Genomic DNA, 24,128 nt, shown 5'->3' on the forward strand with positions numbered 1-24,128 from the left:
TTAATAAGGCCCACACGTTTGTTGCCCAGGGACCCCCACAGACCTTAATCCGGCCCTGATTTTATGTCCCAGCCAATCAGCTCCTGTCATTTTTCAACTACAGCCTGTAAAGTGAGAGTTAGGAGCTGATTGGCTAGGACATCTTTCTCCATTGTATCTCTCTCCAAGGCTAATGGAGCATACACACGGTCAGATTTACCTGCTCGATTTGAACGATAACGATATATCGTTATCGTTCAAATCAACCAGTTTTGGGCCCCTTCAAACGACCAAATGATGGTCGATGCGCGGGCACAGATGGTCGATATCGACCATTGCCCATGCATGCAGGCCAACCTGGTCACTGTAGGGACCCGTTATAGTAGTTGAGGGGTTGGTGCATGTGCTGGATGTTCGATAACGATCATCCAGCACATGTAGGACGATCAGACAACGCTATCTGATCGTTGTCTATGCACCATTAGTGAACAGTCCCCAAAGTCTATGTGTCCTCCTTACACCCTCGGGCCAGGATGTATATAGTCAGGCCTTGGCCGAGGGGTAATTTATTGTATGTTTAGTATCCATAGAACCCTGTACACCCGACAGTGAGGGGTGGCTGTTCATTAACCCTTCCTCTCCCTGGCTCCTGTGTGTTACTGTAGCACAGCCGTCCGTCCTACTGTAAGCCAAGCTCACCAATGTCCATAACGAGAGACTGACACTGGCTGATGTAACGTACATTACTGACAAGGAGGGCGGGACTCAGGAGAGAGGCGGCGCCGGCAACATCATCCCAGCACGCTGCTGCCTCTACCCAGACTGCCAGTACCGACTTTGTGTGTGTCAGTTAGAGAACCGGGAGACCTCCTCACCCACCCCAGCATCCCGCGTGGTGAGTACTCTCCTCCCCGCTACATTGTGTCAACGGCCTGTGCGTTCCATCCTCATCCAGTGTCATCATAGAACGCTCAGGTGTCCCGGTGACATTTACATTGTATCAGTCAGTGCAGCCGGCCGGGAGCACATGGCCGAGCACAGCGGAGACTCGCATCATGCCTGTGCAGGGAGCGGGCACGGTGATGGAGGCTTCTTCTGGCAGCACCAACAATGAGGGAATACTGTGGTGTTATATATTTGTGTGTATTCTAATAGTGCTGATAGTACAGTGTACCGGCTATGTATCATTACTGCTAATGATAATTATGTAGGTTCGCTGTAGTAACATATAACCGCCCGGCGTATAGTATAGAGCTCTGAGCGGTGAAATAATAATATTCGCGGTATTCCGGCTTCATTTCCCCCTGTACCATATGGCATGATGCAATAGTCCCACAGGCCCCGCCCACTCAGGCAGCCTACCAAATCTACATGGCCAGGGCTGCCTTACTCACTATATTATATATATATATATATACGCACACACACTACAGTGCTGCCTTACTATATTATATATATATATACACACTACAGTGCTGCCTTACTATATTATATATATATATATATATATATATATATATATATATATACACACACATACTACAGGACTGCCTCACTAATATATATATATATATCACACACACACACACACACTACAGAGCTGCCTTACTCACTATATAATATATATACTACAGGAATGCTTCACTATATATATATATATATATATATATATATATATATATTCTCAAACACACACCTCTGCCTCACTCACACTATATCTGTAGCGCCTACAGTCTGACTCACTATAGACCAGTGGTTCCCAAACACTGCGCCACGGCACCCAGGGGTGCCTCAGGTTGAAGCTGCTCCAGCACCAAATCAAATTATTTATGGTCTATGTAATGTAAATATGTGGACAAACAGAAGTGCAAACCTGTCCACCACCACATAACTGACCCTAAGGATGACAGGCGAGCACAAGGGTTCTGAACCCAGCCCCCACATTTTTAGCCCAAATTAGGGGTTTTGTTAATTTTTTGGCAAAAACTATTTTCTGCTTTTAGTTGCGCAAAATTCACATGTGCGAAAAGCCGCAGCTAATAGGATGGCACGATACACATTTTTGGTGAAAAGTTTGCACAAGTGTAAACTTTTTGCCAAATCGCAGCTAATTGGATATGGCCCTTAGTATGATTTCCAGATTTTTTTCAATACATTTACTATGTTTCTGGCGTTTACCCACACCCTCTATCAGCTGCCTTGTGCACAAGTGACGTGTATTTGTATATATTATTAGATATGTCGGCACCAAAGGGACCGTGTTGGGCTGCAGAAATTATCCCATGTTCCTGTACAGTGAGAATAATTAAGTTAATATTGTAAAATGGCAGATAAGTAATGCATTAAGCCCTGCTGACATCACTAGTACTGTCCCTCACTGACTGTGCTGTGTGTGCCCCTTATTGCATCTCCTCTTCCTCCTTCATCTATAATACTCTGTGTATATTTCTGTACTATGTTGGCGGGTAAGTGCTCTGCATGAGGAAGTTATGTGTGATATTACTATAAGTGCTTTGCATGAGAAGTTGTGTGTAATACTATAGTTTGTGGCGATTAAGCATGTTATCGTACATGGTACATGAGACAGCAGAGTTTACAATTAGAGGGCAGTGTGATGTTGCTAAGTGAAATACTATGGCTTATTTCATGGAGTGTGCATCATATTTGTATTTCAAATTCCTATAAAAAAAAAAGTATATAGCAGCAGCCCTGTTGGTATTAGCTTACATTTTTATTATCATACATTATGGTATTAATAGGGAGTTATATAGTACTTTTTACTACTTGTCAGCACACACTGTGGAATGCATACTGGCAATATTTTATTTGTGTATCTATTGTGGATGACCATCAATGGTTATCAGTCATCAATGTTTTGCGATCGGTGGAGATCTGATGGCTTTGAGGCATCAATTCCGCACCCCCCCCATTGGTGCCAGGGTCACGGAACTTGGCACACCACTAAGACCCACCTTCTTCAGTGATCAGATATCGATTTTTGCCAACCTCTGCAGGGATGTTCACTGATTATGTGCCATCGTTGTTAATCATCGATGGTGAATTCACCGATGGCTCTTCCTAGTAACTATTTTATTTAATCTGCTACTGTGTCAGTCAAGCACAGTGTTTCCCAACCTCGGTAGTCAAGGCACACTAACAGTCCAGGTTGTAGTGATATCCATGCTTGAGCACAGATGGTTAAATCAAAATAACTAAGGTACTAATTAACACACTTTAGCTTAAGTATGGCTATCCTTAAAACCTGGGCTGTTAAGCCGGGTGCACACTGTCGATGTGGCCAAATCTTAACGACTAATCGTGCATATCATGCAGTGTGTATGCACGATATGTGGACTCCCGTGGTCGCATGCTACGTCAGGTTTGATGTGCTGCATATCAAACATGATATCGCACGCGGCCCCATTCATATTATTGAAGGTCTGAACGAGTGATCATTTAGTCGTTTATAACATCTCTCTGATGTGTACCCAAAGTTCGATATTTTGGCCTGGTATACATTGTACAGTGTGTACCAAGCCTTAGTGTGCCTTGAGGATCGTGATTGGGAACCCCTGGTCTAGCACAAGTGCAGTGAGAGCTTTCTTTGTTTGGGCTAGACATACAATAAACAGGGCCGGTGCAAGGTTTGTAAAGGTGCGTACACACTAGACGATGTGCTCACGATGCGATATCATGAGCGATTTCCCTTGAACTCTCCCCGGCACTCCCGGCACGATATGGTGCTAAAAGTGTCCAATCTGACTAAAGATCGTGCACAAAATCTATCTATTGCACAAAATCCTGTATGTGATTGGCAAATCTTGCCTGCAGTAGGCAAGATCTGAAGATGCGATGTACTACCCAGGGGTGCGTGCATCGTGATCATGAGTGGACGCTCACGATTTGGACATGTTTTACATAATTTGTCGTTCCGATGCGTCGAAATCGGGGGCGAAATGTGGAAAATATCGTCTAGTGTGTACGCACCTTAAGAGCCCTAGAGCTACACAATACCGCGCATTGCTCTCCCAGTACCGCTCAACCCCTCACACATGCACCCACTCCTGTCCCGGCCTCCTAGTTGCTCACAATCACAAGCCAGGCACGCGGCTGTGAAAAGTTAACTTGCAGCCAAAAATACTGTCTACATTTTATAATCAGTGAGATGCGCAGCGTTAGTGGTGCATAAAGGTCCCTCTGGGCTCAGCATTGATGGCATTGAGTTATGGCTTCAGAACAAACTCTCATAAACACACATATCGGCAAATGTCATTAAGTAATATAAACCCATTTTCATGTAAATGCATTATAATCAGAACACTATACAACACACTGGACCTCATTTATTACGTATCGCAACTGCGATTATGCACGCAGGTCTATTGCGAAAATATGCTAATGACTACAATCGCAATGCCGTCGTAGGCCAACATAAAGACGCCCACTCAATGGCGCCACAAGGGGGGTGCGGGCCGCACCTGGGTGTCGCCAGCGGAGGGGTGACACCAAAGTGCTGGCTCCCCCTCAGTGACAGGAGCCGGGTGCTGCATTACGTGAGGGAGCCAGCACTTCACACAGGCTTGTCCCTGGGGGCAGCTTGCACCCCCGGTGTGACAAAAAACGGGGGTTCGGGCCTCAAGGCCCCGCTCCCACCCACAAGGCCATGCCCACACCCATGAGACCCCGCCCTCTTACCTATCCTCCACATATCTGTTAGGGAGCTGACGGTGAAGGAGAGGCGATGATAGAGTCGGGACTCTGAGCCAGGCTAGCTACACAGTGATAACACAGGACACGTCACATAGTCCTGCTGCTGTGGCTAGCTGAGAGACCAGGGGACTAGTGGCAGCTGCTGTTGAAGGCATCCACGGCCACCGCGGTGCCAGGATCATGTAAATGATGAGGGATCAGAATGTCTTTCAGAGACAGCCTTCATTTTAGTATTAAACAGACTAAACAGCTCTCGCTAGGGGCTGGCCCCCAAGGCAGCTGCCTAATGGCAGCGCCCCCCTTGACAATAAAGCAAATGATCTCATCGGGCCCATTTATGATGCCAATTGTATCATCAGCTGGGTGAGCTAAGGTATATGATGATGCAATTTGCATAATTATATCTCTACCAACTTTCAATACAAGTAGGCACCTCACCTGGAGCTTGGGGTGGAAAATAAACAGTGTTTCAAAATAAATAGAATATTTCAGATAAAATACCATAATGTATTTCCAGTGGACAGCTTCATCATGATGATCAAAGAACATTCAAAGCAAAATAATATTAAAAATGCCCAATCAAAGAAAGTGTAGAAGATTAAAAAACAAAAACATATGCTACAGAGTTAAAGAAATTGATAATGGATAAAAAATATGGCACAACATTAATTTTTTTTAAGATATATTTTTCAAGAACAGGTTGTCCTTTAAAAAGTAAGTACCTGTGTGAGAAGGGCACCTGTTAGGGAGGCCACCAATGACTTTGGCAGCTTTGATGGCATTAATGTGCTCCATGGCAGAGATAGAAAAACAATCCATTGCATGGCCTGGGCACGTAATAATTCTGCATTTCATAGCAGAATCTCAGGATTTCCCAGAAAGCGTGTTGAAGGCCCACAGACTAATGTAAGTAGAGGAAATTTCTATGATTTGCTGAGACTAAAATTGAATTTGTTTGGTGCTAGCCTAATACTGCACAACCTGAGTACACCTTCCCTACCGCAAATCATGGTGGCAAGAATATAATGCTATGGGGTGCTTCACTTTTAGGGCCTGGGATTTTTGTCAATATAGAAGGAAATATCAGAATCCCCAAATTATGTTACTATGGGGTAGATGTACTATGCCGTGAAGAGAGATAAAGCACCAACCAATCTGCTCCTAACTGTCATTTTCCAGGCAGTGTTTGAAAAATGAGTTAGGAGCTGATTGGTTGGTGCTTTATCTCTCTCCACTTTATCTCTTTTCAAGGCATAGTACATCTACCCCTATGAGTGTACATATAAAATATTCAACCTTAATATAGAATGAGATGCTAATTATATGCAGTTATATATTTAATGCCAACAATAGAGTAGTGTTGAACATCTAAAGAATATAAGTAAATAAACCAGGAGAAGTAGGCAGTGCTAAAAATGGGATGTAGTTACATTAGCTACCACCCAGTGTTCGCAAATACGCGCTATAGTGCGTATTTTACCCAATATCGGGCACTGGGGGCTCACTTTTTTTTTTTTAAAGTCCCCGGGGACGCGCTGTGCTGTGGCCAATCCCTGACAGCTGGCTGCAGCACAGCGCGTCCCCCTGCAGAGACGGACATAACGCTGTCTGTTAGAGCAGCCAGTGAGAGTCAGACTCTCATTGGCTGCTGCTGTGGAAAGCCGTGCTGGGATCAAGTGTCTGATCCCCGCATCGGCACAGCGTCCATGCCCGGCGCTGGGACAGTGTTTGTTCCCAGGGCCGTGTAAGCCACTGCGGTGGCTACCTGGTGAAGGGACCGCCTGGTCCCTACCACCAGTGTCGGCGGGAGAAGCTTGGCTCCAGGCGCGAGCTGAGTGGAGCTTGCTGCCCGGAAGCCAAGTAGCGGCAGCGGTGGTTTGGCACTGGCCGCAAGCTTTTGGTTCGCGGTCCAGCAGCCAATAGGAGGCAGACACGACGAGCCAATCAGCCGCTCATCGCGTCATAGCCACACCCGGTCACGGCGTCTTGAATAGACACTGCTGAGCGGGAACGTTCAGTCTGTCGCGGAGGGGAGGAGTGAAGAGCGGCGTGACAACAGTTCCGGCGGCCGCGTAAGAGGCCAGAAGATGGTGTGATCAAGAAGGAAGAGGCGGCGCTGCTGGCCAGGACGGGCCAGCGGCAGAAGACTGAAGCTGAGGACCGGAGAGGACTGCGAGGGTGGAAAGTAAAAGAGCTAACGAAGCTCCCCCCCCCCCGCAGTCTATTCCACCGTGCGGGTAGGTGGCCTTGGGCCTCCGTTATTTACTCCTCCCTAGACCAACAGGGTTGTCGGGCACTAGGCCCGTGGCATAAATGCAGGCAATAGGCCTGTGGGTATGTAGGCGGGGACAAGGCCCGGGCTACATAGGGGGCATTAGGCCCAATTGAAGGTATCTGCCTCCCCCCAAATAGGTGTGTGACCTGGGTATTAGGCCCAGGTCACTAAAGGGCAAATAGGTGGGTCCCCAGTTGTTGACCCACCAATTTTCCCTTTAGTGACCTAGGCCTAATGCCCAGGTCACTCCTATTTGGGGGGCAGCTACCTCCACTGCATAGGGGGTCTGAGAGGCATATGGGGGACTACTACCGGGGGCACTGCATAGGGGGACTACTACCGGGGGCAATGCATAGGGGGACTACTACCGGGGGCAATGCATAGGGGGACTACTACCGGGGGCAATGCATAGGGGACTAAAGGGCATTAATGTGTGGCATAATGTGTAAAGGCTGGGGATTGCTGTGTGGCATAATGTGTAAAGGGCATTAATGTGTAAAGACCAGGCATTTATCCTTTGATAAATATGCCTATTACCTAAAGCGTTATTAATAGGCTAACTATACTATCGCTTTAAAACGGGTCACATGAATTAATTACAAAGGTTCTGTGACTGGCTGACTTCATGCCTGGATTTCACCTGGTTTTAATGAGCCACAGAACCTGTGTAATCCATTAGTTAGTGTCCCAGTTTAAAGTGATGATATGGTAAGCCTACTTATTCACTATGGGTTTTGTGAACAGACAAGTCATATTACCTGAAAAATCGTGGAGGCATTAAAACATGCATTTAAGGGGCTTGTGGGGATATCTGATGCTGTTGGGGGTATCAGATGGGCATTTTAGGGGCATGTGGGGAGGTCTGAGAGGCATATGGGGAGCACTAAAGCATAAATTATGATGACACCCAGAAATGGTCAGGTAGGACCCAATTTTTTTAAAGTGGTGGGTCCCTGGGACCCACATTTTGTCACTCACCGCGATCACTGCTGATGAAATCCCGGCGCCAGCATCCTGAACCGCGAACAGAAGATCGGCGCCGCAAAGCCGACGCCGGGATCCCAATCATAAGTATAGCGGGCACACTTAGCTGTTAGCTGCTGGGGGGGGGGGGGGTTAGGTTTAGGTTGTGGAAGGAGGGAGGCTAGGGTTTGGCTCCAGGCAGGGGGGTTAGGTTTAGGCACTAACCGGGAGGGTTAGGGCACGGGGTGGAGAGGGTTGCGGTGCAGAAAAGGAGGGTTAGAGGGTAAAGGGGGGAGGGTTAGCTTACTTCCGTATCCCCTATCGGGATTCTCAGCAGCTAGGTGCCGCCGTTGGTCTTTTGACAGCCGGCATCCTGAGTGCCGGGCTCCCATACCCAACCCGCTAAAAACGCCAGCTTTTATTGTTTTTATTTCTAAGGCACTGTAAGAGTTTAGATAGAGCATAGATAAATAATTACAACCTGCATAAATACATGAGGAGAGAGGGCCCTGCTTGCAGGAGCCTACTTCTCGCTGATGTCCGCTAAATTACTAGTCGTCTAACCATGGAGGAAAGGGCAATTCAGTTATTGGGGACTTGTAGCTGCAATGTGTTGTGCACAATCCTGAGGATTATTATAGGCCAATACTGCACATTTCCTGCCTGCTTTTATGGGGTGTTGGTAATTGCAAGGTGGCGGGGTCACACGTTGATTGTGACAGGGACTGTGAAATATAGGAATTCCATGCATGTAATCTTGCTCAGGACAGTGTGACTGCTTGTCATTATATGTCATGAATGGTTAAGCTTGTAATGACCTGTGTATATACAAGTATATTGATAAAAGCATGCTTCTATGCCGTACATGTTATCACTACGTTCTACGCACATTACAATCACTGACTGGCAGCCATCCTATGTTTGGCTGTCCTGCATTATTCTCAGAGCTTAACTTTCCCACATTGCAAGAACTATGCATGTGATAGGGTTCTGCCAATAGATTTATTAATAAGGCATTTGTTCGCATTACCTTTTATTATCTCAGACGTTATACAGTAGTTGACCTTACATGGTACTTTGATGCTTTTTGGTGTACCTATATACCACATATGGCTGTTAGCACTAGTCCTCTGTGTGCCCGTTAATGTGGAATTTGTTGTCATTCACCTTGGAGGAGATTAGTTTACTATAAACATAAAGCTTCAGTACTCAACGGTTTTCACTGTATACACCACAATGTTTGCAGGTTTGTGATCCTAGACATTTAAGCAACTACTATTTAATAGACATCTGGGAAATGTCATTGGTGCACAGTATATGCAGTGTAATGGTTAAACGGTCTCTCTGATGTACCACTCACATGGAATTTCCTATAGTACAGATGGTGTAATGGTTAGCGTTACTGCCTCGCAGCACTGAGGTCATGGGTTTGATTCCCACTATGGCCCTAACTGTGTGGAGTTTGTATATTCTTCCGGTGCTTGCGTGGGTTTCCTCCGGGTACTCCGGTTTCCTCCCACACTCCAAAAATATACTGGTAGGCTAATTGGGTCCCCACAAAATTGACCATAGTGTGTATGTTTGAGAGCATGTGGTAGGGAATATAGATTGTAAGCAGGAATTGATGTGAATGGTAATATATTCTCTGTAAAGCGCTGCGGAATATGTGTGCACTATATAAATAACTGGTAATAAATAAAAATAAAATAAATTGCCACATTGCACAGCCAGCATGGAGACGCCTACTACCGCTACAGTATTGCGTTTCCGTAATACCTCGCAGTCCTGCGTATACAACGGAAACATGGAGTAACATCGGCCCCTCATGGACAATTACAACAGGTCTGCTTTTACTCAGAAATTACTAACCTCGTTGCACACAGTAAGTGCTCAAGCTGCGTATGCCTTTGCAGTGGCTAATTTATGCTCATCCATGCGACGCCGTTCAAACGGACAAGCACATCTGCGTTTCTCCGACCACTCCCCCCGTCGCCACCCCCAAATGCTGATGTCTCGTCCCTCAGTCTGTGATGGCTTTGTATCTGCATAGGTGATTGCGGTACACACCATAAGCCGATCTGTATACGCTGTTGCAGTTGCGATCCGTGATAAATAAGGCCCATTGTTTGGTTCCTCTAAATCATCCATGCTTGAGATACAAACCGGTAGCACCCAGGCCAGTTTATGGACAGGGCTGGGGGGTGGACCCTCACATCGTGGGGGTCACTGTAGGAGGCTGACATGACTGAATCTGACTGCAGGCAATTGTGTCGGCAGGAACTGCCACAAACTGGGGGGGCGGGGGTATTTATCAAAGCTTGGTGAGAGAATAAATTGTGAAAGATAAAGTACCAACCGTTCGAATTTTGTACACACAGCCTGTAAAATGTAAGTTAGAAGCTGATTGGTTAGTACTTTATCTCTCACAATTTCATCTATCTCCAAGCATTGATGCATACAAACTAGATGCCCTGGAGCTCCCAAAAACTTAAACTAGCTCCTGGAAGACTTGTGCCTTCCATTCGGGATACGGAGAATCTTGGCCAGTATCTTGCTTAACTGAGCACACCTGACTTTGTTCTAACATCAAGATAATTCACCCGTATGGAGATTACCCAACAAACGTTCATGAACTTTTCTAGACATGTATATTTAATAGTGAATGCTGACGATAAATCCTCCAACCCCCTCCCCCCATTCCCCCATTGTCTTGTACAAAATATGTCCCGCCTACAGCGCTTCTCAACGTCATTTGCTGAGTATTTTATTCATGTCCCATGTGCCTTCTATGCAGATTCTGACATGAGATGGTGACCATACCGTACCAGAATTAGGATTGTCAATTAATTAAACCTACAGATAGCCGCGTGCATTGAAATCTAATTTACACAAAACATGGTGCAGTCACAGTTGTGTTGATACCGGATCCATTCTTTTTTTTTTTTTATAGTCCTGTATAAAAGAGCGTTCTTCTAACCATGTAACAAATGTCTGACCAAGCTATAGCTTGTGAAATGATCTTAACACAGGTGTAATGTGTGTTGCATTTAAGTATCTAATTTTATCTATAGAAGATACATTTATCCTAAAACATGTATAATAGTTATTTGCTCTCAGTGACTGACACCACCCCAGTAGTGCTATAAAAGGGACTAACCCAGTGGTTCCCAATCTTTCTTGAATCACGGCAACCTAGATGATCTACATTTTTCTAAAGGCACCCCTAGGCCAAAAGTTTCGTATTGAGAAATTCAGCAAAGATATTAAATGAAGTAACTTGTACGTCACCCTTAGTCCTGGTTATATGGTGGTGGACAGGGTTGAGCTTCCTGTTTGTCCACATATTTTATGATTGGCAAAACTAGTGCTGTCGGCTGCCAATCACATTGACCATAAATAATTTAATTTGGTCTTGGACCACCATTCCGTGGCACCCCCCACTCCACTTCATGCTCAGTCCAGCCACCATTGGATTTGATCTCCGAGATCCTCCGCAGTCCCTCTATTTCAGACCGCATAAATAGCCCCCATAGGACTGCTATCCTTTGTGAAATTTGGCTACACATTCAGGAACTTGGCCCTGGCAGCTAACCAGAGGAATCGGTATGAATTAGCGCCAGACAGAAGCCGGTCGGATGAAACACTGACGCTGGAGGGCCGGCACATGAAGATTCCGACTGAGGTAAGTAAGATCCCTAACCCTTTACCCCCCCCCCAACCTGCCCACCACTAACCCTCCCTTAGGGGTGCCTAACCCTAACCTCTCCCCACCCCCCTAGTGCCCAACCCTAATATTCCCCCAGGGGTGCCTAACCCTCCTGTGGGTGCCTAAACCTAACCTCCCCCAGGGGTGCCTGATGCTAAACCCCCCCCTTCCCCTAGCCTGACAGTAATCCTCCCGGGGGGGTGCCTACTCCGGAGTCCCTAAACCTAACCCGCCCCCCACCCCTTGCGGCTATCACCTCCCGACGCACATCTTTACTATATTCAGTATGCCGGGCATGGGGCTAATGAAGGGCGAAGGTATTTAGATGCCTATCATTAGTCCCATGCCGGGATTTCACTATCGGGAAGCCGGCAGTCGCCATTTTGACCGCCGGCTTCCTGAGTACATTACTTAACTAGATAGTGTTAGCTTATAGTAGCCTATGGGTTACTGTTTCATATTTTCTAACTTGTGAGGTATCCTTCCCCATCAGTATCCAGATGGCAGGTTGACCGTTCAAATGGTCGACACACCAATGGTCTACACATGCTTTTTTTATTTGTTTTTTTGTCATTTTTAGGGTTATGCTGCTGGAAGGGTTGGTTAGGCTATGTTTAGGTTTATGGCACTTGGGGGAGGGATAGGCACTGGGGGGGGAGGCATAGGCTTAAAATACAAATGTAATTGTCGACCATATGTGTGTTGACCTATACATTGTCGATCTATTTCCTGTCGATCTATACAACACCCTTCCCCATCGGTATGCAGTCGGGAAGCCAGCGGACCTAATCCCGACAGCCGGCTTCCCGACTGCTTAATCCCGGCGAGGGTTAAATGACCGGCATCTACATCTACACGCCTGTCATTTTACCGACACCGGCATCCCGTTTGAAGTGATGCCGGTCGCCGCTGCCAATAGCCGCGGCGGGGGGGGGGGGAGTTTAGGTTTAGGGCTCCCGGGGGGGACTTAGGGTTTGGCACCCCTCGGGAGGTTAGGCTAGGGGGAGGGAGGGTTAGGGTTAGGCACCCCCCAGGGGGACTTAGGTTTAGGCAGCGGGGAAGGGGGGAGGGGTAGGGTTAGGCACTTGTAGGGGGGATTAGGGTTAGGCACTGGGGGGAAGGTTAGGGTTAGGCACCCTAAAGGAGGGTTAGGGTGGGGGAATAGGTTAGTGAATACTTAACCTGGGGACGATCAGGATTTTCATCCTGTTCGGGCAGCCGCTGTTGGGGTTTGAAACGCCGGCCAGGGGTCCGTCGGTTAATTATACTGTTTCCTCCCCATCAACCCTCACTGATGCTTGACAGCTGGACAGCCACGTATGTGCAGTATGCTCGCTGGGTCCAAATCGGGAAGTAAGTGATAACCCACTATCACTTTGCTTTCAGCCCTATGCTGGCACAGGTTTATTTCAGAAGCTTTGTCCCAGCTCCCCAACATTGTTACATGTGAGTGTCAATTTACCTTGCGAGTTTGGGTGATATTTTCACACCACAGCCACATTTTAAATGTGGTTTTTGGTAAATATGCCCCTTAGGGTAAACAAAAGAAATGACTAATTAGAAAGCATGGTACTATTTATTTTACATCATCTTGTCTCCTCCTGTTACCTGGCCCCTTTCAGCATTTTCCCAGTGTTGTTCATCTTACCATCTTCTGAACAGATAACTGCTTATTTTAATGGCTACATTCATATTCATGCTTGTGCAGGTCTGTTAGGACCCAACAATAACTTGTTTCAAAAGGAGGAGATCTTCCAGTGTGTTGCATTGTCTAGCCCTGAACTATATACATGTCTTTTTTTAGTGATGTATTGGCTCACAATACTAACAGCCCAGAATGATTGTGCGTAGTAGTACAATGGAATGTACTATATCGTAACCATCTATGGCCCTGATTCAGAGCCGGACGCTCTGACCAGAGCGCTCGCTCTGAATCAGGGCCCACCTCCATAAATATGGAGCGTCCTCCTGGACGCTCGTATAGCTGTGGGTCACCACCCACAGCATATACGAGCGTGCAGGATGATGGTCGCGATGGTCTTGGCCATCGCGACCATCGAAACTGCGAGCAGAAGCCTGCGGTTGAGTTTCTCAACCGCAAGGCCAGGAGTGATTTTGGCTCTATCAGAGCCAAAATCACTCCCACTGACATCACTAGTTCCCTCCGTCGTGCGAATGCGCAGTGCAGACCATCGACCCACTTGCGAGCGGACAGCCGCTCGCGTGGGTCTGAATGAGGGCCATTGTAACTACGTGTGTGTATATATAATATAAAAAATTATAATTTTTTTCTTTGCATATATTATTAGACGTGTGTATGTGGTATACACAGATGTGTCCTCTTATACCTAGCGTCTTTACACTATACGACTATACGCGTAGCACAACATTTCACTAAACACCGCGTTTTACCCGTGTCGTAGCTGCATGCTAAGCTGCTCACAGTGTACCAGGTTGCAACTTTTTGTAAAAGAATAAGTGAACAAGGGAAGAATAGCAGCGGCCGCTAGTATCTAAACACGGATGTACAGGTACCGCAAACTCCAGTGTATATTAGTAATGTAGTTTTGCCGCTTATTGCAGTTTTTATCGGTGTGAATAAAACGCAACTTACTAATAATAATAAAAATATGCTTTCCATAGGGACCCTGATGTGCCACGAGGGGGTTATTTGCTTAGCCTAGAGCCTCAGTGTAATCTGGTGTATATGTACTTGATGCAAGACCTGCTGGCCATTTTTTTTCTCGTTAAACATATAAAAGTGAAAAACCTTTTTGTGTGTAGAATTACTAAAAATGACAAAACGTGAGCATTTTTTAATGGTGCTGATTCAGGTTGTATGTTTATCTGTTTACATGATGTGCTTCTCTGGGATGTAGTCTGTAGTGTCAGCACTAAATATAGATGGCAGATAGAGCAGGTTAAGCTACGATTAGCCTTCGTTATACAGTGTAAGTGACGACATGTGCAGCACTGTCTACACCACTGTCACAGTGTAATCTGCAACATAAACCACTAAGCATAGAAAACATGTTGGTCATATATATTTTTGTTTTTTAAGAAATATTTATTGAAACACCATGCAAACAAATTGTACAGATTTTTAATCAATCTCAAAACAAAAATTGTCCTGTGGAACTAATCAAATTGTAAGATACGTTGATGTACTCTTCAGACTAGATAATAGTTTAGTAGGTGAATCATGTTGTAGCATAGCTGGATTTCTATGTCTTGCTAGTGTTTCTATTTTCTTATTGCAGTGCATTTCCCAAGCTGGCAGGTGTTACATAATTGTAGAATTTTGGTTAATTTTTGTTTGTTTTCCTCCCCTAATCCTGTGCAACTTACTTGCCATGCAAGGGAACCAAAAAGTCCATTAGCAGCAAATAGGGTGGGGAAATGGTTTTTTATAAATTTTTTTAACTGCTGCTGTTCTAAAAGAACATTGAGCATATATTTAGCTGTGTGTGGGAGGTGTGCGTGGGTGGGCAAAGAGAAGGGGGGACAAACAGGTGCTTGAAATCCCTCTTTTAGACTGGAATAATGCTTATAACAAAGTAAAGCTGTGGCAAGAATCTGCAAGTGCCGACGCATTGCATTAAACGTTAATGCAACAGCTATTCTACATGTAACACCTATAAAAATAACTGATGGTAGCAACCCCTGGAGCCCCAGCTGGAGGGGGGGGGGAGGATAAGAGACTACAATGTTTACTAGCGGCAGTGCAGCTTTTTACTTTATTAAACTGCGGTTTTAGTTGTTGCAACTATCCAGATTATTGCTATTATTGTTGTTGTTATGTATATGCTGCCACAAGTGTTCCGCAGCGCCTTACAAAGTACATAAATAAGTGAACAAGAAAGTTATGTACAAGAATATTGTATAAATTCTACATAATAGAGTGTCGTAAGTAGCAATCCTTGAGGTGTGGTGGCTCCCCTGCCACCGTTTAGTAAGTTGTCGGTATTGCTTTAAGTGGTAATGTTATACTGACTATAACCTCAGAAAATACAATTTCTACTTCAGGGTCCATAGGGTTCCACAGGATACCTTGGGGTATAGGTGTGACGTCAGTCGCAGGGCACCAAAGAGTTAAGCTTTCAGCCTCCCAGGATGCACTAGGTCCCCCTCCTATACCCCGCCCCCGGGCCAAGGCACCTCAGTTTAGTTTGGTGCCCGGCCGGAGTCGGGTGCACCTGTTGGAGTGGGGGCTAGAAGAGCCCCTGAAGCTTTTTCTTCATGCAGCTGTGGCTGCACATCTGGATGAACAGCATGGACAGTCAGTCCTGACGTCCATGCTGTCTTCCCTACACCCCGCCGGTACCAGAACGCCGGTACTGATCCGGGGATGCTGGTGGGCGTCTGGGGTCACAGCTAGCGGTGACCCCAGATGCTCCGGACCATGGCCGGATTCAAGGGGGACAGAGGTAAGCAGTGGGGTCCCGCGGTGGGTCCCCGCTGATCACATGGTCCTAAGTCCCCAGGCAGGGGGCTCCCTGGGGACTGGCTGCAGCGTGGAGCCAGGCGACCAACCTGCGCTTCCACTACCCCCTGGGACAGCGGACCGCAGCAGAGCGGTAGCGCTGCGGCGTCCCAGGGGTTAAATGCATGCCAGGGGAGCGCGCCTTCCCTGTCTCACAGCCGGCGCCTCCCCCGCTGCACACAGCCCTCTCTGCACTGTGCTGACTGGTCCTGTGTCAGCGCTCCTCCCCCAGGCCAGCTTCTCTCTGCTCCTCGGCGGCCATCTTCTCTGCAACGCATGGTGAACGCTGCTGGAAGCGCTGGACGGAAGCATCGTGGTCTGGGTCCCCCCGCATACCTCTCCTCCGCTGTGGCTCAGGTCTGTGTATGCAGCGCTGTGTCCTACCAGGCCCTGTGTCTGTGTAGTTGAGTGATCAGCGCTGTTAGTGCAGGAATTGTTATTTCTGTGCATTGTATGTGACTGTGCTAGCGCTGCCTGTAACTTTTCTTCTCTAAACGGTCAGCTTTATTACTGTCCCTGTTCTTTCTGCTAAAGCCCTTGCGGTGCGGTGCTGCAGGGTGGTCTCTCGCCTATTTAATACTTAATTGGTGAGAGAGGTCACATACGTGGTGCCATCATGTCTGAAAGTGATTTTCCCCTCCGGCTACAGTGTACCACGTGCAAAGTACCGTTAGCGGAGGGGGAGGGTAGCGCGGAGGGCCTTTGCCGGCAGTGTTTGTCCATGGCGCGGCCTATTACGGTTACAGCACCGGTACAGGAGCCGCCCTGGGCTTGTTTCGCTCAGGCGTTAACAGCTTTAGTGGGCCAGTTAGCTCCGCAGCCCGCGTTTACTCCGATGGGTTTGTCCCAGCAGTCTGTGGTGTCGTCACCCATGCAGGGGTTCCCACGACAATTGGTGGTACCCCACAGTCTCCCTATTTCCCCGCTCCCGGGTTCTCAGGAGCCAGCGTGGGTTAACTCCCTGACGAGTTCTGTACAGCACTTGTCGGATGTGTTGCAAGGGGAGTCTGTGATGCGGCCTCATAAAAGGCCGGTGGCGTCTCTGTCCGCTCCTTATGAGGATGACGAAGGGACGTCTGATGATGGGGAGATTCTGGATCCTTACGATCAGGAACCTTTCCATACTAAGGACGCTGATGCTAAGTCCAAAGTATATATTCCTGGACTTATTCGGGCGGTCCGCACAGCCTTGGTGATTGAGGACGAAGTTCCCCCAGCGGCTAAGTCTAAGTATGCCTTTTTCAAAGATGTGAAGGGCGATGCCACAGTCTTTCCTCTTTCGGGTCAGTTGGTGGACCATTTAGAGGAGGCGTGGAAACAACCTGGCAAAAGATACCAGCCGCAGAGACGCCTGGCGGTGGCTTATCCGTTCGCGGATAATTATTTTGCTAAGTGTGAATCCCCTCCACAGGTGGATTCTCACGTGACCCGTCTTGTCCGTAGTGCCACATTGCCGATGCCATCCATGTCCTCCCTTAAGGATGCTACGGACCGCAAGGTAGAAATCTGCCTGAAGTCTGCTTATTCCCTTGCAGGGGGGGGCAGCACGGCCGGCTATGGCCATTTGCTGGGTTGCCAGAGCGATGGAGCGCTGGGCGGATTCATTAGAGGCTTCTTTTGAATCCGACTGTCCGGCCGAACAGGCGGAGTTGATTGGCAATCTCCGTGATTCGGCCACCTACATCAACGAGGCGGCTCTAGACATTAGTACTCTGGTGTCTAGAATTTCTTCAGCAGCGGTAGCTGCTCGTCGCACCTTGTGGCTGCGATCCTGGAAGGCGGACGCAGATCCAAGAAAGGTCTGGAAGCGTTGCCGTTTACCGGAGAAGTTCTCTTCGGTCCGGATCTGGATAAGATTGTGGCCACGCTGGCGGCAGCCAAATCTGCTTGTCTCCCGTCGGCCGCTGCTCCTTCTGGTTCTGGACCATCGTCCTTTCGGTCATCTAGGGCCCAGGGCAGGCCCAAACCACAGTCGTTTCCTCGACAGGCTGGCCCTAAGAAATCGGTCAAGCCCCGGAAACAGGCATGGAGTACCAGACGTCCGGCCCCCAAGCCAGATGACAAGCCTGCGGCCTGACGGTCCGGGTCTCCCCTTGGGGGATCCCAGGGTGGGAGGCCGCCTGCTGCAGTTCTCCCGGTGTTGGTCGTTCACTACGACAGACACTTGGGTTCTGGAGGTGGTCTCTCACGGGTACGCCCTCTCCTTCCGGCACAGACCCCCGGCTCGATTCTTCACCACGGGTCTACCATCAGACCGGAACAAGGCTACGGAGCTGCGGAAGGTATTGCACACTATGCTCCAGGCTGGAGTTATAGTGCCTGTTCCATTCTCCCAGAGGGGCCAGGGTTTCTATTCAAATCTATTTTTGGTACAGAAACCCAATGGGTCATATCGTCCGATTCTCAACCTCAAAGCACTCAACAAGTCTTTGCGGGTCCCGAAGTTTCGGATGGAGACCCTACGGTCCATCATTCTGGCGCTGGAACCTGGGGACTACATGGTGTCATTGGACATACAGGACGCTATGGCGGTCATGGCGGCTTCTCTGCGGCTGCAAGGAGTCCGCATGTTGCCGTACTTGGACGACCTGTTATTGGTGGCAGGATCTCCAGAGCTCCTGTTACACCACTTGGACCTGACCATTGCACTGCTGCAACGGCACGGCTGGCTAATCAACTGGCAGAAGTCCACTCTAATCCCGTCTCGGAGGATTCTGCATCTTGGAGCCTTATTGGACTCGGGACAGCAAAGGATCTTCGTGACGGAGGACAAGATCTCTGCTTTACAGTCAAGGGTGCGCAGTTGTCTGCACAGCCGCCGGGTGTCCTTACACTCGGCGATGAGGTTACTGGGCTCCATGGTGTCGGTGTTCGACATGGTGGAATACGCCCAGTTTCACTCCAGACCTCTGCAGCACCTGATCCTGTCCAACTGGAACGGGCTGCCTCAGTCTCTGAAGTTCCAGACGATTGTGCTCACCCCGGAGGTTCGCCTGTCCCTTGCGTGGTGGTTAAAGACGACCCACCTCAACAAGGGACGTCCGTTCTGGGTTCCAAATTGGGTCCTGTTGACAACGGACGCCAGTCTTCGGGGCTGGGGAGCAGTTTTGGGTCCACACTTGTTCCAGGGCAGGTGGACACCGACAGAAGCGGAGCTTCCAATAAATATCTTAGAACTCCGTGCGGTCTTCAATGCTCTCCTGCAGGCACAGCGGTTTCTCCAGGGTCATCCGGTGCAGGTCCAGTCGGACAATGCTACCACCGTGGCCTACATAAACAGGCAAGGAGGAACTCGCAGTCGGGCGGCTCTCGTAGAGGTCTCTCGGATCCTGGTTTGGGCGGAGCGCAATCTTCCGGCCATATCAGCGGTCTTCATCCCGGGAGTGCTAAATTGGGAGGCAGACTTTCTAAGTCGCCAGGACGTTCATCCAGGGGAATGGTCCCTGCACCCGGACGTTTTTCAACTACTGGTGGACAGGTGGGGTCTTCCAGAAATCGACCTCATGGCGTCCCGGCACAACAACAAGTTGCCGGTGTACGGGTCTCGCACAAGAGACGAAGGGGCGTCTCTGGTGGATGCTCTGTCCGTCCGGTGGACGTTCAGGTTCGCATACCTGTTCCCTCCGGTCTCCCTTCTTCCACGGGTAATCCGGAAATTCAAACAGGAAGGAGGGACGCTCCTGTTGATAGCTCCCGCGTGGCCCAGACGGCACTGGTTCTCAGACCTTCAGGGTCTGTCCGTGGACAGTCCTCTGCGGTTGCCGCTACGACCGGACCTTCTGTCTCAGGGTCCTTGTCTTCACCCGGACCTGACTCGGCTGTCTTTGGCGGCGTGGCTGTTGAGACGGCCATGCTGAGGTCCTGGGGGTTTTCCAGCTCTGTGGTGCGTACCATGTTACGAGCTCGGAAACCGTCTTCCGCGAGGATATACCATCGCGTGTGGCATACGTTCTTCCAGTGGTGTCGACCGAGAGGTTATGCACCGCGGGAGTTTCGTCTGTCTCGGATTCTTGCCTTCCTGCAAGCGGGACTAGATCATGGGCTTCGCCTTGCTTCTTTGAAGGAACAGGTTTCGTCCCTATCTGTCTGGTTTCACCGTAGGATTGCTACAATCCCGGATGTGCGCACCTTTATGCAAGGTGTTCTCCGTATTCAGCCGCCCTTTGTTCCACCTGTGGCGCCTTGGGATTTGGCTGTGGTCCTGAGGGCTCTCCAAGGACCGCCGTTTGAACCACTGGGCTCAGTGGATATTAAATGGCTAACAGCTAAGACTGTTTTCCTTCTGGCCGTTGCTTCAGCCAGACGTGTTTCTGAGTTAGGGGCTCTTTCTTGTAGACCCCCTTTCTTGGTTTTTCATGGGAACAGGGCAGTGCTCCGCACTCGGCCCGAGTTTCTTCCCAAAGTTGTTTCCCAGTTTCATGTTAACGAGGAAATAGTTGTTCCGGCCTTTAACTCACCGGGTCTTTCCGTGGGTGAGGCCTCTTTGGATGTTGTGCGGGCCTTAAGGACTTATGTTGACCGCACTTCTTTGTTTAGGAAGTCGGACGCTTTGTTGTCCTCTATGGCTTCTGTAAAAAGGGTTGGCCTGCTTCAAAGCAAACTTTGGCAGCCTGGATCCGTATGGCTATTTCTGAAGCTTATCTTCATGAAGGCCTACCGGTCCCTCCTTCTCTGAAGGCTCATTCCACTAGGTCTGTGGGTCCTTCGTGGGCAGCTCGACGTGGTGCCTCGGCAGTTCAGATCTGCAAGGCTGCTACGTGGTCTTCTGTCCATACCTTCGTGAGGTATTACAGGTTTGACACCTTCGCCTCTCAGGATGCTTCCTTCGGGCGGCGGATTCTCCTTTCTGCACAGGAGCGTCCCCACCCTTAAAGGATACTGCTTTGGGACATCCCCAAGGTATCCTGTGGATACCCTATGGACCCTGAAGTAGAAAATATGAGATATGGTAAGAACTTACCCTTGTTATCTCTATTTCTACGAAGTCCATAGGGTTCCACAGGACTCCCGCCCTGTCGCACCTGTGCTGCAGATGGGCTTTGCTCTGGTCACCGGTTTTCCGTCTCCCTCTGGTGAGAATGTGATTCTTGTATGTGTCCAGATCTTTGTTCTCTCTCTTCCTTCTCCTCCTCCGGCCTATGGCTTGGTAACTAACTGAGGTGCCTTGGCCCGGGGGCGGGGTATAGGAGGGGGACCTAGTGCATCCTGGGAGGCTGAAAGCTTAACTCTTTGGTGCCCTGCGACTGACGTCACACCTATACCCCAAGGTATCCTGTGGAACCCTATGGACTTCGTAGAAATAGAGATAACAAGGGTAAGTTCTTACCATATCTCATATTATTCAGCTCCTTTTTATGTGTAGCGACAGTATGTGACTGCTGCAAATGGTGGGGGGTTTGGTGAATGGCTGGTAGGCGAGTATAGTTTACACAGGCACCAGTGATCTGATTAATAATGCATCTACCTCCTTGCAGCTTGGATAGGGGAGAGCTGAATGGTCACAGTACAGACATGACAATGTGTATCCAACCTGTAAATGAGCATACAACATTTGCACCCTTTAATTGTATCTCCTTTGTTGACCTACACGGAGCGAGCATACTCATGGAAGAATTTAAAATCCTATTACAGGAGTCAGTAAAGAGGTAATCCTATTGAGATTTATAGGAACAAACACTCCAATAATTAGGCAGCAAGGTAAATTAGTAGTCCCTGTTTCCTGGGAGTTATCCAGGTTCTGATCTATAAACAAAAGATTCTTTCTTTTCTTTTATAGATTATTTAGTTTATTCACACTCTGATTTTCCATGCCTGTGTAAACAATGTTTGCTGTTCGGCCTAGTGGTTAGAGAGCAATAAAATGTTGTAACTTCAAACATCTGCTACAGTTTTGTACCACCAGGAATTCACTTTTTTGTTCTGGACAAAATGTCTTTGTCTTAAAGAAAAATATGTTACTTGGCCGGGCCAACTGGCCATCACGCATGAAACATTTCAAGGACTCCAGGGTTAGCTTTGGGTATGAAGGGCGTAGGGAGAAGATTGTTCTCAACCGGATCTGCAGGGAGATCGTTGTTCCTGGGATGTATCCAGCAACAATATGTCACTCCTATCCCTGAGTGTTGGCGTAAACGGAGCTGGGGGGGAGGTGACGAGTACAGAGGGAGACTGGCCAGGATTGAGGGAAAAATAAAGCTAGTAGCAGTTTATCATTATAATTTTCTATGCAGCATGGAAGCTGTATAGTGCTCATCTTCCGCCGGCAGGCTTCCCTGATAAACCAGATGTATGTATAACTTTCGATTTTAAACATATAGGCTAGTAAAGCCTTCAGTAGAGCTAAAGTAACCTTGATAGTCCTTTTTGTTTATGGGTTACAGTGAAAATATATTCAGAATTATTGGTATTCATAGAGCGAACACAACGAACGAGGTGGTCCTACAGATGCTCAATTGGGTTCAAGTCCTGGGAATTAGGGGGCCAGGGAAGTACTTGGAAGTCTTGTTCGTGCTCGTCCAACCACAGTTCTAGCCGTGTGACCTGTTGCATTGTCTTGCTGGAAGATCCCATCTGCCTCAGGGAAGTCAATCAGCATGTATGGGTGTACGTGCTCTGCAAGATTGGATTCATAACCAAATCGGTTGAGGGTGCCTTCCATGTGGATGAGTGGACGCAGAGAATGCCATAAAGACGTTCCCCAGACCATAACGCTGCCACCACCAGGTTGTGTTCTTCCAGCAATGGTTGCAGGATGTTTGTTCTCCGCTGTTTCTCGCCTGACACGCCAACGTCTATCCGTTCGATGAAGCAAAAAAATGTGACTCAACGGAGAAGGCAACCCTGCACCAATCAGCGGAAGTCCAATTCCGATGCAGGCGTGAAAATTGAAGCCTTTTCCGCCGATGCACCTTCGTTAGCATAGGTGCAGTGACCATCCGTTTTCTTCAGAGCCCCATACGCAGCAGGGTTCGCTGAACTGTTGTTTTTAGAGACCCGTCTAGTGGCCCCCAGGCAGTGGCGGATCTAGACTTCACTTTAGGGGGGGGTGGTTTAAGAATTTATTACCGACTCCTCCCCTTTCTAATTGCTCCTCCCACTTATAGTCCTGCCCCCAAAGTTAGTTTCTGTGTTGCCTGAAATTATAATACACAAAGATAATTCAAATTTTTTTATACGCCGATATTTGCATATCGCCCGACACTTTAGACAAGGCAATATGCAAATGTTTGTTCCAGCTCCGGACTCTCTTTTTTGTGTTAATCAGTAGGGGGTGAGCAGAAAAAATAGGCATCCGTGGCATGCATGGCTGATTAGAGCAACAATTGAATTGCTGCGCAGGGCTCCCAAAAAACATTTGAATCGTCCCAAATTCATTTACCGAATTTAGGGCCTAATTCAGACCCAGTCGCGTGCGCTGAGCGCTCGCAAGCGGGTCGATGTTGGCCCAGTGCGCATGCGCACAAGGGAGCCGGCTCCGTCATGCGCGAGACCTGGATAGCGACGGGGAAGCCGTCGCTCCGGGTCTCGCTACAAAGGGGGCGTGCTATTGATGGTGAGTGACAGCACGCCCGCTTTGACAAGTGATGTCAGTGGGAGTGCTTTTGGCTCTTCTAGAGCCAAAAACACTCTTGGGCTTGCGGCAGGGGTCTCGTCGCAAGCCCGATGGTCTTGACCATCATCATGGCCGCTCGCATAAGCTGTGGGTGGTAACCCACAGCTATGCGAGCGACCAAAAGGCCGCACTATTAAAAAACACAAAAATGCCCTGATTCAGAGCGGGCGCTCGTTCAGAGCGTCCGGCTCTGAATCAGGCCCTTAGACTGTTGTTTCAACAGTTTTGGTCTACCAGTGGGAACTTTGGCAACCCAAATAAGCATTACCCGAGAACCTTAATTGACACAGAATACATTATTGTACACTATTGCTCTGTCTCTGGACATTGCACTCTACTCAGATACCAGTGCTGTCAGCTTAATAACATCTCTGTAATACATATACTGCATATACAATCT

The 24,128-nt window shown here is 48.3% G+C and overlaps 1 protein-coding gene across 1 annotated transcript in view; it reads left to right on the forward strand.

Moving 5' to 3' along the window:
- The first annotated feature begins 780 nt into the window (after window positions 1-780).
- The window catches only part of SLC7A1 (solute carrier family 7 member 1), a 70,842-nt gene continuing 47,494 nt past the window's right edge, over window positions 781-24,128 (forward strand). Inside the window, exon 1 of the mRNA XM_088460264.1 lies at window positions 781-874. The gene's annotated coding sequence lies outside the window, so the exon portion shown is untranslated. The remainder of the gene's footprint in view (window positions 875-24,128) is intronic.

Source organism: Taudactylus pleione, unplaced genomic scaffold (genome assembly GCF_031769625.1).
Source record: "Taudactylus pleione unplaced genomic scaffold, aTauple2 ptg000043l, whole genome shotgun sequence".
In the NCBI taxonomy this organism is placed as follows: Eukaryota; Metazoa; Chordata; class Amphibia; order Anura; family Myobatrachidae; genus Taudactylus; species Taudactylus pleione.